We start from the raw sequence: 13,794 nt of genomic DNA on the forward strand, positions 1-13,794 counted from the left end.
GTCCCTTCACATTAAACACTGAAATGTTCTGCTCAGGAGCCATCAGGGGAAAGCTTAACCTAAGCCAATGACATAAAAATGAAAAGGTGCATTTATTTGCTAGGCAAATGGTGTTTGCCCAACACTAGGTTGTTCACTCCTATAGGCTTTACAGTATCTGATTCTTAAACTTGGAAAACACTATTTCTGTTAGCAGAGAGCAGCATCTAGCAAGAATGATAACACCTCATGCAGGAGATAAGTAGCTCTTCTGACAGGCCAACTAATGTGAAAACAATAAGTTAGCTGCAAAATGGAATCCCTCTGGATGCAGAGCTTGAGCACATTTGCTTTGTAATTTATTTTGCTAATACATATAGAATTATTCAACCTTCGAGACTAAGAAGGGGGGTTATTTGTTTGCAACTGACTTCTCCTTACACCTGTCTTGATGTTCTTTTCATAAAACAAAGATCCTGAAGTCTTAATTCATTAATTCTTACTCAAGTATCTTATGGTAGCAACCCAGAAAGCATGAACAGGTATAGAGTCCATGGATCCCATATCAATGCTTGGAATAGGAGAAAGCACAGGGCAGCTCAGACTGCACATTTTCATGAAATCCATAACTCAGTTTCTTTGGACAAGGAAGAGGAAATTGATGTCTTTGGTCACAGTTCCTCTATAATCTCCCTGTGTTCTTGAGCTGCAGAGCAGAAAAGGGGGGGGGGGGGGGGGGGGGAGGGGAAATGTGCTCCAAGCTACCGCCCCAGCACCTTAATAAAAGGGAATAAACCAATATAAGGCAAATAGAAAGTAAACACAATTCAATGAAGTCTGCAAAAAAACTTTTCAGTTTGAACCTCAAGGGTTTGTTTGTTTGCATTCGTATTTATAAATAGTTGGCAGAGTAAGTTTGCCAGTGTGGACATTCAGAGTAAATTAAAAGCAAATATTGAAGATCATTCATGAGAAGCAAATTTTGACGCAGTAAACCTAATATGTATAGGATTTCTTATAGTTACTAATCCAAAACTGAAGTCACAGACTACATGAACAGCCCTGCTGAAAAGGACAATAAAGAAAATGAAGCATTTTTCAACAATATTATCTAACACTGAACACTTTTGACCAGCTACCCATGTGATTTATGTATCTGATCATAACAGCTCAGCTTTCAAATATCAAAGGCTTTCAGCTCATTCCTAGTGAAGCAGCAGCAGACCAAGGCCTTTTCTATAAAGTCAGAGAAAATACCTTTGAGAACAGATGATCTTTTCCTGGAAAGCTGCTCAGGGAGCTCCTTATCCTTTGAGGCTTGCAGCCCAGGCTCTGTGCAGCCAGGAGATCAAAACCAGTAACACCAATGGGACTCTTGAAGGCAATGGTTACTGTTGTCTGGGGCCAGGCCACCCACAGGAGCTTTTTTAAGGACCAGGTGGGAGAGGTGCAAGACAGAAGTGGAAACAAAGTGCTGCAGCACAGCTCTGCTCAGGCCCTCCAGACAGGATTTTCACCTGTATATCCCTTCCCACTCCCTCTCTCTTCCCTTGTGTAAGAAATGGACAGAAGGATTAGGCAAGCGAGCTCTCTCCTCACTGCAGGGATTGCAGGAGGTAGCACGTCGCTGGGCAGCTCCAGCACAGGGCAGACAGAAAGGGAGTGAGATACTGGGGCCACATCAGGAAGCTCGCACTGTCTGAAAAGTGCCATCCACAGAGCACCCCAGTCACACCAGTGTTTCTCACCACCACCAACTCATCAGTAAGATGTTTGCCTGAAACACAGGGAAAGGTTTTCAGCAAAACCCCGCTGGGGTGGCACTATCAGCAGGGGCCACACGAAGGGAGCACACTGACCTCCAAACTTTCAGTACGGTCACCCTGACCCTATGGTCCTACTCGGGCAAGTTGGCAAACCACAATCTTGATGTAGTTATATAAAAAAAAAGTATTACTTGCTTGTAACTTTTTTAAAAATAAACAGCTTCCTATCAGTATTAAATTGAAAAAAGGTTCTGTGGTGAGGGCTGCTCTGAAAAACAGAAATTCTTTATCAAAAGAAAACATTTCTCAGGCACGCCCGAAGACATTGCAGAAAAACCCTACTTACCTCCACAAATATTGCAGGAAGCCAAACTCAAAAACAGAAAACATAGCTCTGTGAAGAGAAAGCTGTGGATTAGAGATACCCATAACCCTTATAAATTGCAAGTAGGTAAGATTATTATTCAGCCTCTTGAGGTTTCCAGGTAGCGGAAAACTACTGAAGCTATGCAAATCATTTTGGAGCTGCCCTTGGTATAAATTTATCCTCATGGCACTGCTATGTTTCAGCTTCTAATTCCATTCAGCTCTATTAATAAATTCTCTTCAGAGACCTTGACTTTCCATAGAAAATTAACCAAAAGGGACTGTGTATTCATACACTTCGTAGCATGTATGCATATGTGAAATAATGCATGCTGAGATCCTGCAAAAAATAGGAACCAATGAGTTTGGAAATAGACAGGAGGATCTCTGTGTTTCTGTGTTGCAGTCCGTTTGAGACAGACTTAAAATGAAGGATAAAATGTTTGCTACAATACAATTTTATATACCACTGAACTGGTGTGTGTGTCTGTTTTGCTCATCGAAATATCCCCAAAAATTGATCTTTCAAAAGTCTACAAGCCCTGTTATTGACATTCACAAAAAAATATTAAGGAAAAATAAAACACAACACCCCCCAAAAACCAAACCTAACAAACAAACAAAAAAAAAAGCAACAAACCACTCCCCCCAAACCATTTTTTAGGAAAACCCAGTCCTGTTGAGTAAAAAGGTTTCCAGTATAAAAGAATGTGAAATCACCAGGTACAGCTATCCAGTATTAACTAAGACAGCTGCGTCTCAAGACGCATATCTCACCTCATAGACTCATTCTTGCATTTTCCATGAAAAATTTCACGCCTCCCTCTACACATATATAAACACACAAAGGTAGTCAACATTCAGATTATATCAAATGCCAAGAATTCAGCTATCTGTACTTCCCCTAATTTTACTTTTCTAGTTACTATACCAAGGAGGCAGACAGGTAACCAAAAAAAAAACCACAAACCCCCCCTTTGACCTTCAGGCCATCCTTTGAATTTGACACTGAAGAACACACTCTGCAAGCAGGTGGGGACTTTGGCTGACACATGCTTACCCCAAATAGACCATCTTCAGTCAGAAGGAACACCTGCTTCACACCTGCATCAAGTGGGAGGCAGTGCCCTTAGGAAAGCAAATTGAGCAACAGGGGAAAGTGAAAAAGGAACTGATGAGCAGAGGTTTACATTAAGAGCAATGATTTTTTTCCTCTAGAGCTGCAGGGAGTATTACCATAGTCTTTATATTTTCCCCTAGTTATCTGCCATTGGCCTCTGTCCATCTTGAAAATACATAGCAGAAAAGCAAGTAGATGTATCCTAATAATAAGTCCTCACCCAAAACAGAGAGACACCTTGGGAGCAGGGATCAAACACAGAACAGATGGTGTGTGGGGTGGAAAGACTGAGGGTCACAGCTTTTGGAAGAGGCAACTTGAGAAGGAAGAGAGAAAAGAGGAAGAAAGGAGAAAATACCTGATCATTATTCAACAGCACTAAACAGCAGCCAACAGTTTCTGAAGGCATCTGGGGGACCAGGAGCTCTCCCCAAGACTGATGAGTGCTGCCCCAAGTCAGCAGACATGAGATCTGACCAGGTACTTGTGCACTGATGAAAATGTTTGGAGCCCCCTCCCTGCTTGCAAGCAATTAACAACACAAAAAGGTTTAATGGCAACAGCCTGCATCTGGAAATGCTTTGCTTGATCATCACCTCAACCTGTGGCAGTGGGCCACACGACACAGTCTTTGGGAGGAAAGCAGGCATCACTTTCCTCACAAATACCTACTGTCCACTTCGCTGAGCTAGATCACCTTTAGGGGGCTCTATCCTTACTTCTATTCTTCCCTCCAATGAAATTGAGATAATTTTTATTATATCCATAAGTCTATAGAAAACTTCTTTTGCAACTCTGTAACCTCTATTTTGGACAAGATTTCCCACCACTGGACACCTACAGCCCATTGCTAGAGCAGAGTACGTTGTGATGACTGACAGATAAAGTTTGACCTACCCTTCTTACCCACTTACTACTTCATTCTTTGGAATTAATCTTTTTAAAAAAATGGATATCAGACTCCTGTAGTATACCATACTGTTTACAGTGCACCAAGCAACAAGAAGCTCATGTTGGATTTATGACAGTATAATTGGCTGTAGTTTCAAATTTGTGAGGATAAGTAACCTAGCTATAGCATCATAACAGCTGTAGGAAACCAAAGTTACACTGACTAGGAATCATCCTTCTCAAATTAAATCTTGCTTGTAAACAACTGACTGTAAATAGCTGTCCCTTGATTTTGTTTCTTATGAAAAATTTACTCAGCAGATTAGCAGCTGTCAGTCTCTACTAATTCACTTTTCAAAGATGCAAGATTTTGCTAAGTTCGAACTCCATAGTCTTTCCTCCCCATCTCCCCCCAGCAGGTTTGAATATCTGTCCGCACAACTCTCCTGCCTATTAATAGCTGGCAGGGCTGGGCTCAAGAGCTGAGTGTATTTGTGACTAAATAGTGATTTGTACTTAATTTTTCTGTACCTAAACCTCCTGCAGATGCATTTTGCTATTGTGGCAAGCTGGGTGTATCTTTATTCTATTCAACATTAAGAGATAATAGTAAGATCCTTAGTTGGTCATAACTGATGCAGTTCTGAAGATAATCTTGACTCTCCACTAATGCTATCAAGCTAAAGCATCAATCATAAAAATAATGGTATGTGTCTTGTCCAGCCCCTCTTAAAGTCAGGGGAAAGTCCCTTGCTCACATCAGTCATTTTAGAAATAGTTCTTACTATGATGTCGGTAAGGAGACTAACCAGAGTACAGTGGGGGTTTAAATGTATGATCCAAGTTCAACTGACTTTGAACACAAGTTTAAACGAGTTTTCTTGTCATAAACACCACACATCAAAACAGTTGTTAAAGAACATCTGCCCAGATTTGCAGTTCCATCATGCTGGAGTCCTGCTATGATCTGTACAGCAGCGCAACGCAGAAGAAAGCACAGCCCCGTGCTTCCAACTACGTGCTCTTAGACAGGCTTTCCAGAGCATGGCTTACTGCTGCTATCTTGCATAATACACTTCTGGAAGGGAGCCAGTGCTGCAACTTGATGTAGATTTTTATTAACACACAGATCTCAAACGAGACTAGAGTGAAACAAAATTAACTGGTTTTGTTACTGATTAGAAGTTAGGAAACAAACTTTGAGATCAAACCAAGTTATTAGGTTTTGGGGGTTTTGATTTTTTGATATCAGATCCTAGACAGTTAGAAATATATGATTGGAGATGCTGAAGAGTATCTGGCATTAAACAACAACAAAAAAAAGAACAAATAAAGCATTTCCCAACTTTGGAGCCCTTATATTAGTGAAGAGAGTTTTTAGCTACTCAAGCCGATAAGAGGTTAGAGAAACTTGTATTTTAGGAAACTGAAAACATAGTTTTTACTCTATAATTTTCCACAGTACTCTATTAATGCAGGAAATCAGTTCCCAGGCAGTTTAGATTTTTGTTGGAAGTCTTTGGACTCAATTCATTGGGGTATCCAAGACACCTGCCCAAGGCTGCATATTGAACCAGTTATTATGGGACCTGTACCTGCCTGGAAGAGCGGCTAGAGGCAAGGCAGGAATAACTGAAGTGCCTGGTGCTGTTTGAATTATTCTATGTTATTAAGCAAATGAACTGAGGACTTTCTGGCAAGATTATCTGAAGGAGGGGGGTGGAAATCACAACAACAAAACCCAATCAACCAAAACCAACCAAACAAAAAAGCAACCCCCCCAAAAACAAACAAACAAAAAACCAAACAACTTTTCTGCAACAGAGCCTTGCAGTTTCTTTCCCTAGTAGTTCTACAACTGGCTGAAATATATTCCTACAAAACGTACTGTTTCTTTTTATACAGATTTTATTCTTTCACAGTTGCTTTCAAGGATGTAATCAGGATTTCTAAGTTTATCAAGCCATAGCTTGTTGTGTACCAGATGTAGAGGATACAGTATAGTTACATACAGACTCCTCCTGGTGAATTATTGGTGCCTAAAGGTTTTACCTCTCTGACTTTCATAGCATCAGCCTTTTTTTTTTAACACATCCTATACTGTTAGGGCTAGACTGCAGTTTGGCATTGGTGAGGAAACAATATACAACCTACGCCAAATATGTAACAAATTAGCTACTATCGTGACTATTTATACAAGATTGTGTATGCGCTAGTATACGTGCTAGCATTTGGACCATGAATACACTAATCTACTTCCAATTCATTTACTTGGCGACTTTGCAAACGACTGCAGTGCTTATCAGGCATTAATACTTCCTTATTCTTGCCTTAACATCTGTGTCATAGCTTATAAAATAGCAAGCCGAGCCAGTGAAAGTAAGAGTCACATAGGGTTGCAACAGTCCCACAGGACTACTTGTTAAGACTTCAGCCTCCATCCTAGAGCCTGGTTTTCTCAGCTTTAAGAGATCCCTCAAACATTTGAAATACCACAGAGGCTTTCCTAATTAACCCTTGGTTGTAGAATTATACATAATAAGCACCTGAAGGCTGCATTTCCCTTAATTCAGACACCTTCAGGGAGACCCAAATTCCATTTCTTTCTTCCTGGAGCTGCTGGCAGATACTAGATAATGACTCCTCTCATCAGGCTCTTCTAGGACCTGCCAAGAGCAAACTGCTGCTTTGCAGTCCTAACAGGTCTCTCACAACAGCACGATGCAGCCACAGGGCCAGGGGAGAAAGGAAAAAAGAACTAGAAAGGACTGAAAGGACTGTTTACATTTATTTTTTTTTTTTTCAGTAGAAGGTAACATCCCTCACTCCTTACCCTTCCCAAGACCTCTGACTCTACTATCAATACCTTTATGAGAAAGGAATGCATAGGAAATAGTCTGTGGCACAGATAGCTCCAGGACTCTAAAACCAGCTAATTAAACCTGATAGACACTTAGAGCTGCGGTACGTACCCTCTAAACATACTGTCTGATAGGATTTCACTTATTGCATTTGAAGCCTCTGACCTCCCTCAAGAATATTTTTTCTTGGCTGAAAGCTTTCCCAGCTCAAAAAAAAAAAAAAAAAGGCAGAAGAGGCTCTTTGGTCACAGCTGAAGACAAGGAGAGACTACTGATGGCCTCTAGAACAAGATGCCATATCCCCAGCCTTAGTGAGCAGTGTCTCAATGAGACAAAGCCACCAGGCAGAGAAACCTGACAATGTTGCAGATGCAAACAGCTCTGCTCCTTGCTAAGAAAACCTCCTAACTAAAGGCAAAGTCTCAGTTTTACTGGAAGTTAATCAAACATGTTTAGAGTTGCCAGACAGAAGCAAAAGTTATTTTTCTTGTCAGGATTAAGAAAAGCATTAGTACAATCAAAGCTGATCGGTAGGGTGGTAAAACAGCAGCAATGCCATGAACTCAGGGATATCACTGCAGAAGACCAGTCAAAACTTGTTCTCACTCACTGGAATAATGCCTGAGAGGAAAAGAATTGGGTTGTATGTCAGCAGCACGAGCAGCTGGAAGCAACGAGGTACATTCCTAACAGTAACACTTTACATCAATTAAACACCTTTCATCCAACACGTCTTACAAAAGGAAGAAAGAATTACCCTCACTTTACAGAGAAGGACTGAGGAATGCACGCTTGGTATAACTCACCTGGTGTCAGACAGGGCTTGTTTGCACTGCATACTGCAGGCTTCTGCCAGCGATGAAAGTTTTTTTGGTTTGTGTGCCATGCTAGAAAAAAGTAATGTCTGCGTGAGCATGTTAAGACAGCACAAAGACCAACTTAGGAGAGAAAGCCTTTCACCATGACTTTGTAGCCTCAGGCATGGCACTACCTCAGCTAACATGGTCACCTGGTTTTAAAGCAAAATGTATAGGCAGATACGTGCTCATATCTGCCTTTATGTGAGAGACTGGACAAAAAAAAAACCAAAACACCAAACCCCTGAGTTTTACAAGCCTGACTCCACAGAAATTAATGAGATCTTGGCTACTAACTTGACTAAAGCCAGGTGTTTACCACAGAGCTCTGACTTGCATTGGCAGTACCCAAAGTCACTTTGTGGTATAACATGTGATGGACAGAGACAAATTTGCCAGTGCACAGCCTGGACCACACCAGAGCCCAAGAATAACTTAGGTGTCAGTCCTCTAGCATAAAAAACTGGAAGTGGCAAGGGTCCATCTCAGTTTTGTTCAAGACCCAACAAATTTGCATCTGCACTGTCATACCAGCAAGGCTATTTTAATTTAGAAAGCCAGCTGGTGCTAAAATGGGAAAACCCACTCAGAATGCCAAGTGCAGGGCAAGTTTATTGAGTAAGCATAACGTACTCTAAGAGAAGAGCTTTCTGAGAGAAACTCTTGGGTAATTATCAAGGGAGGTAGATGTTCTGCTGGTCAGGAAACCCAGCCCATTGTAAAAAAAAGTCCACTAAACATAATAAAAGCCTATTGTTGAAAGGCACTGTATAAAAATAAAATGAAAACATCATGTGACAGGGTGGGAGGAGTGGCCACACCACCTGGTCCCTACAAGGAATGCTATTTCCTAAGAATTTGCAACTACCTACTCCTAATGGAAGAAGACATTCAGATGAACTGCCTTTTATTTGATGACATTCTGATACAGTCTGAAGAATTCAAATTAATTTCTTCCTACAGCTCCCTTCAGATGATCAATGTATTTTTGTTGTTGCATTGGACTTTATTACTAAAATATCCAACTAAAAAAAAAAAGACACAACTGGTCAAAGAGTAGCCGTGCATAAGGTTTTGGCATCGGTGCTCGACTTTGATTTGTACTGACCTCAGGCAAGAGCTCAAAGCTGCTCTAATGCAATTTACAAACAAGAATACAGTGCTGGTTAAACCACTGTGTGAAAAGAGGCTGCGTTCATAAAAAGAATAATGTTATCTCAAAGAGAAGTATGATCACATGGCACAAAACTAACAGACACAAACAGACAGCGTTAATCTCAAAAACTTTCAGCTAAACTGCAGCAACGTGACAAATACGTCCCCACTGGATCCACAGTATGTTTGAGCCATACTTAGCTTCCCCCACTACGAACACAAACAAAAAAGTATTTCTATCCCAATAAAGGGGGGAAATTGGATTATTATTTACCTACAGTATCTTTCATACCCCAAAGCAGCTACAGACTGTAAAAACAAGCCCAGATTTTTAGGAGGCAAAGACAATACAGAGCAGCAGTAGTGTGTATCCTTGCCAAGGAGAGTGTTTATGATTCAGAGGGCGACAAAGCCTTTGTGTCTGTGCGCTGTGTGCATTTCAGGACGTGTGCTATTCAGAACGGCACATTTCAGAGCAGTTCAGAGATGCCATGGTCCATCATGTCACCCTGAGTCACCTTGACATTTCTGAGATTATGCATCATTGAGATGATAGCCTCAGGGCTATAAACCTTCTTTTTAATACATTATTAATGATAATGGCTGTTACAGACTGCACAGTCCTAACACCTCCTTTTCTTCTCAGAAATCTAACCAAGACTATTGTGTGCACTTGCACAATAATATCCTGCTAGATATTATTACCTAGATTAGGTTTTTCAGGATCACAGAAGACTTGCAAGAGACTCAAGTGTCTCCGCATTAGCTAGCGTCTGCCCAGGAAACTGTAGTTCGCGTCCGCAGTTCACTCCCTTGCTCTATGAACCAAAGGACATGGGAACTACAAAGGCACTAGTAGCCTTATATATCATCCAATACAGATCTCGGATGCAAGTTTGCTGTTTCAGTTAGCCCCGCAGTTAACATAAGTTGCTCCTGACAGTTGTAGTGAAAAATCTAGGCAACATACCTATTTTACATCTAGAAGAAAATGTTTGCCTAGCTCTCAAGTTGTACACAGAACTGAAGAGTAACATTAATTGTTATCGGGCACACCTTAGTTAGGTACCCAAAAAAAAAAAAAAAAAAAAAAAAAATCTATCTGAAGACTCCCTCCAGAGCAGTGGGTGGTTTGTTCCAGGGGCAGAGATGGCATTCAGCTGCAGAGCTTCGCATTCTTGGTACCAATAAGAAGCTCTGAACATGTCATCTGATTTTTCCACCTACCTCCTGTTGGCTTAAACCATGTCCTTCGAGGGCTGCGTCCACCCAAGGAGTGTGAGGCCGTGTAGTTTATTCTAAAAATTCAGTGACCTGGTCCTATTCCTGCCTGGGGTTGTGCCCACACACCCCACCCCAGTCTTACTGGTGAAAAAAAAGCTTACAAATACCCTCTCCCCCTCTGTAATAAAAACAACAGTATTACTGTTTACTCTTCCAAGGCTTTTTTAGTCTGTCACAGTTTCCTCAGCTTCTCTGTTCATGAGGAAGAAACCTTGTCAGAAGCGCGCTAGCTAAATTCCTGCTGCTCGCATGTGCTTTGCTTAGTTGCGGGCAGTGATACAAGTCTGTTTGATGTGGAGCCTCCTCTTCTTTTACCTGCCTAATTACATAACCAAGCTCGGCTTGGTTGGTTTGGGTGGTGGTTTTTTTTGGTTTGGGTTTTTTGTGTTGGTGGTGTGTTTTTTTTTTTGTTGTTTTTTTTTTTAAACAGCTATCTTAAATAAAGGTCAGAAATTTCATATACACCCCTTTTACTCAGTGGGTTAGCCCAGCCTACGTGTTACAAGCAGAAGTGCCTGGCTGAAAGTCTTCCATTATCTCTTGAAAGTCAGCGCTATCTGAATATTAACAACATTACATGGATATTCATCTCATGCTCTGATAAGATTGTTACCGCCCAAGCTCTCGGCTGTAGAAACAGGCGGTTCATACTCCCGCTCAGCTTTGCACATCAAAGGAAAAGCGACAACAGCCTGGCTTTGAAAAATGCCTCAAACTGGCCAAAGGACAGGATTCATCAGCAGACGGAGGGGAGCGTTCTGTTGATCTGGCAGGCGGGTGCGGCCCAGGCACGCCACGAGAGCCCAGCCGTGCGGACAGCGGTCAGGAACACCCCTCCGCTGCTCTGACTCAGCGGAAAGCAGTGGGAAAGGAAACACGCTCTTAGATTTCTAAACCCCGCCAAAGCCTCGCTGTCCCTCCTCGGTGCCGTCATAGCGAGAAAAGAAAGCGGCTCCACCAGTACACACACACACAAAAAAAAAAAAAAAAAAAAGAGTTTAGACAACATCAGGGAGGAAGAAGGAAAAAAAAAAAAAGTCACTTGGAAGAAAAAACACTGTATGGCATCAATGTACTTGACTTTCTTTGACCTCACGCTGACGCTCGTCTTGTACAGTTCAGGAGGAGCGAATGGAGCCACGCACCTTCCCTCTCGCCGCAGGGACCTCGGCAGGGCCACAGCAACCCGGTGCTGGCACTGGGAACCACTCTGCCTCTGTAGGACACGGGGTTCAGGGCAGCCACATAACACACACACACCACCAAATACACATGTGTGTACTTGTGTCAGAAAATTGCTTCTGAAGAGCTCTGAGCCACCCGCACCACGGGCTCATTCCTGCAGTATGTTTTAAACAGCTGCCAGAGTTCAGGAATATGAGGTCAAAATATTTCCACCTTCTCTTATGTTATTCTAGAAAGTCTCATTTCACTTTTAGGCAGATTTTCAGTGACTGCCAGGCAAACAATATTCAGCTATGTTTTTCTCTACACTAAACTACAGTATTTTTGATATATGTTATGCAAGCAGACACAGAGGCATGACTTTGCAGGAGATGAAAAAAAAAACCTAAACCAGCATCATGAAATACAAGCAACATAACCACGCATTTCCTTCAGCCTGCATTTGTTTTACTCAGCAGAACACCACTTCTCAGGTCCAGCTAATCAGCATTCATCAGTAAAACAAGATACCAGGGAGCAACGAGAGCCCTAGAGGTGTTTATCTTCCTCTTCTCTGAATCATGAAGCTTTTCAGTGGGTATTTTCACAAGACAAGAAGATTGTTCATGAGTATCTTGTAGATCAGCACTGCGACTCGGGAGTAATTGTTGAAAAGCAGAAAGGACAATAGAAATGCTGCATCTCTCAGGAGCCTCTAGCCTTTCCCTATCTGTCTCATTCTAGATATTTGTTATCTTTTTTGTCCTGTATCAAAAAGAAAGGCCTGTTAATAGGTACCTAGAGAATCTGGAAAGACTTTTGTAATGCTGTGAATAGCCAGAGAGGTTCTCTGGCCAGCAAAAGCAGCCCAGTGTTTATATCCAGAGAATGTAGACAGAGGAAGATAATGGTTTGTTTTGTTTAAGGCAAAATGACTTTGGCATAGAACAGTTGTATTGTTACTAATTTTTATGCAGTTAAATACAGCAATAAAATCTTAAGTGTACCTTTCAAGACAGTTACAAGAGAGACTTAAAGACATCTGAAATAGGGCTTGCCTATGCAGTCTTCAGCATAAACATGTAGAAAGGGTCACAGTGAGTATAACAGAAAAGGGCTTTTTTTTATTATTTGTTCTCGCTGGGGCACCCCACTGTATGGTAGTACTCTGACCCTTGTATTCATACAAGAATCTTGCAGAACTGGGTTGGAGTGGCACATTACCCGTATTTGCACTATGGTAACTTTACGTCCTTCGGAAATCTGCTTCTGCCTAACGCCCAGCTTCCTCTCCCCCAAACCACTCTCTCGTTTTCATCCATTCACCCATCCACAACTGCTTGGCACAGTTTCAATTCTCCTTCCCATTCTTTTTTTTTAATTTAGTATAGCCTTTGTCAAGTCCACTCCTAAACCTTTCTGTTCGCTTTGTTTCAGGTTCATACTTGAGGTGGCTTAATTTAAACAAAAGAAAACCCAGGAGTTACGGGTCAGTTGTTTTCAGGTAAGACATACTTCATGACGTCAGCAACAATGAGTTACAGCTCAGCTAACAGTACACGTCACCATGTGAACTATGCCACCTTCCTGAAAGGACACGCAGTACTCTCACTGCAACTCCAGCACTTCTTACCATAGTCTTAGCCTTAAGATTCAGCCTCGCTAGCTCTGCAGCATGCAGCATGTTTAAGGGCCTATAAAGAATGGTTGCGGTAATATTGCAATACAATACTCTAGAGAAGGCATGAAAAACACCACACCGCCACCCCCCTTCCCCAAGCAAACAAGAAGTCTGTGGCCAGAAACAGCCCATAATGAAATATAGCGCAATAATCTACCCCCCCCCCCCAGCTGCTGGTGGTGTGAGACAGCATCTGCTCTCTGGTGAGCGGTGCCTGCATGCCCCACAGGGGATTAGCTAAACCCGTGGGGCTGTGCAAGTCTCCTGCCTCCCAGCCCAACCCTAGGCACATGCCGAAGATCCAGTCTCAGAGATCAGGTGCCCTCTACCCCCTTCACTTCCACCCACACATGCCGATTTCCTACCCCAGCAGAGCGCGGTGTCATCTGACTAACATAATAATGCTTTAGATTAGCCCCAAATTATAAATTTATATTTAGACTCGATGCCTTCAAGCCATCTTATACCAGACCATGTTATCCAGAGGAGTTCCGCCAAGACAGAGACCTAAATAGAAGAGGGGGGAAAATATATATATATACACACACACACACGCACTTATTTTCCAAGATGGTGTTCCTGTTAAAAACAGGAGCATAAGCTATACCTTGCCTTGGTACATGTGTACTCATGGGTGTGTATAGTTCTTGAAATATATATATTTGGGAAT

The 13,794-nt window shown here is 42.0% G+C and overlaps 1 long non-coding RNA gene across 1 annotated transcript in view; it reads left to right on the top strand.

Annotated features, from left to right (window-relative positions):
- Nucleotides 1-13,794, top strand: part of LOC148057634 (uncharacterized) — a 67,890-nt gene that overhangs the window by 28,402 nt on the left and 25,694 nt on the right. The window contains exon 3 of the long non-coding RNA XR_015708087.1: nt 12,881-12,947. This is a non-coding gene — a long non-coding RNA (uncharacterized LOC148057634). The remainder of the gene's footprint in view (nt 1-12,880; nt 12,948-13,794) is intronic.

The sequence above is a fragment of the Nipponia nippon genome, unplaced genomic scaffold (genome assembly GCF_047370975.1).
Source record: "Nipponia nippon isolate SJK-2023a ecotype South Korea unplaced genomic scaffold, ASM4737097v1 scaffold_1, whole genome shotgun sequence".
Classification (NCBI taxonomy): Eukaryota; Metazoa; Chordata; class Aves; order Pelecaniformes; family Threskiornithidae; genus Nipponia; species Nipponia nippon.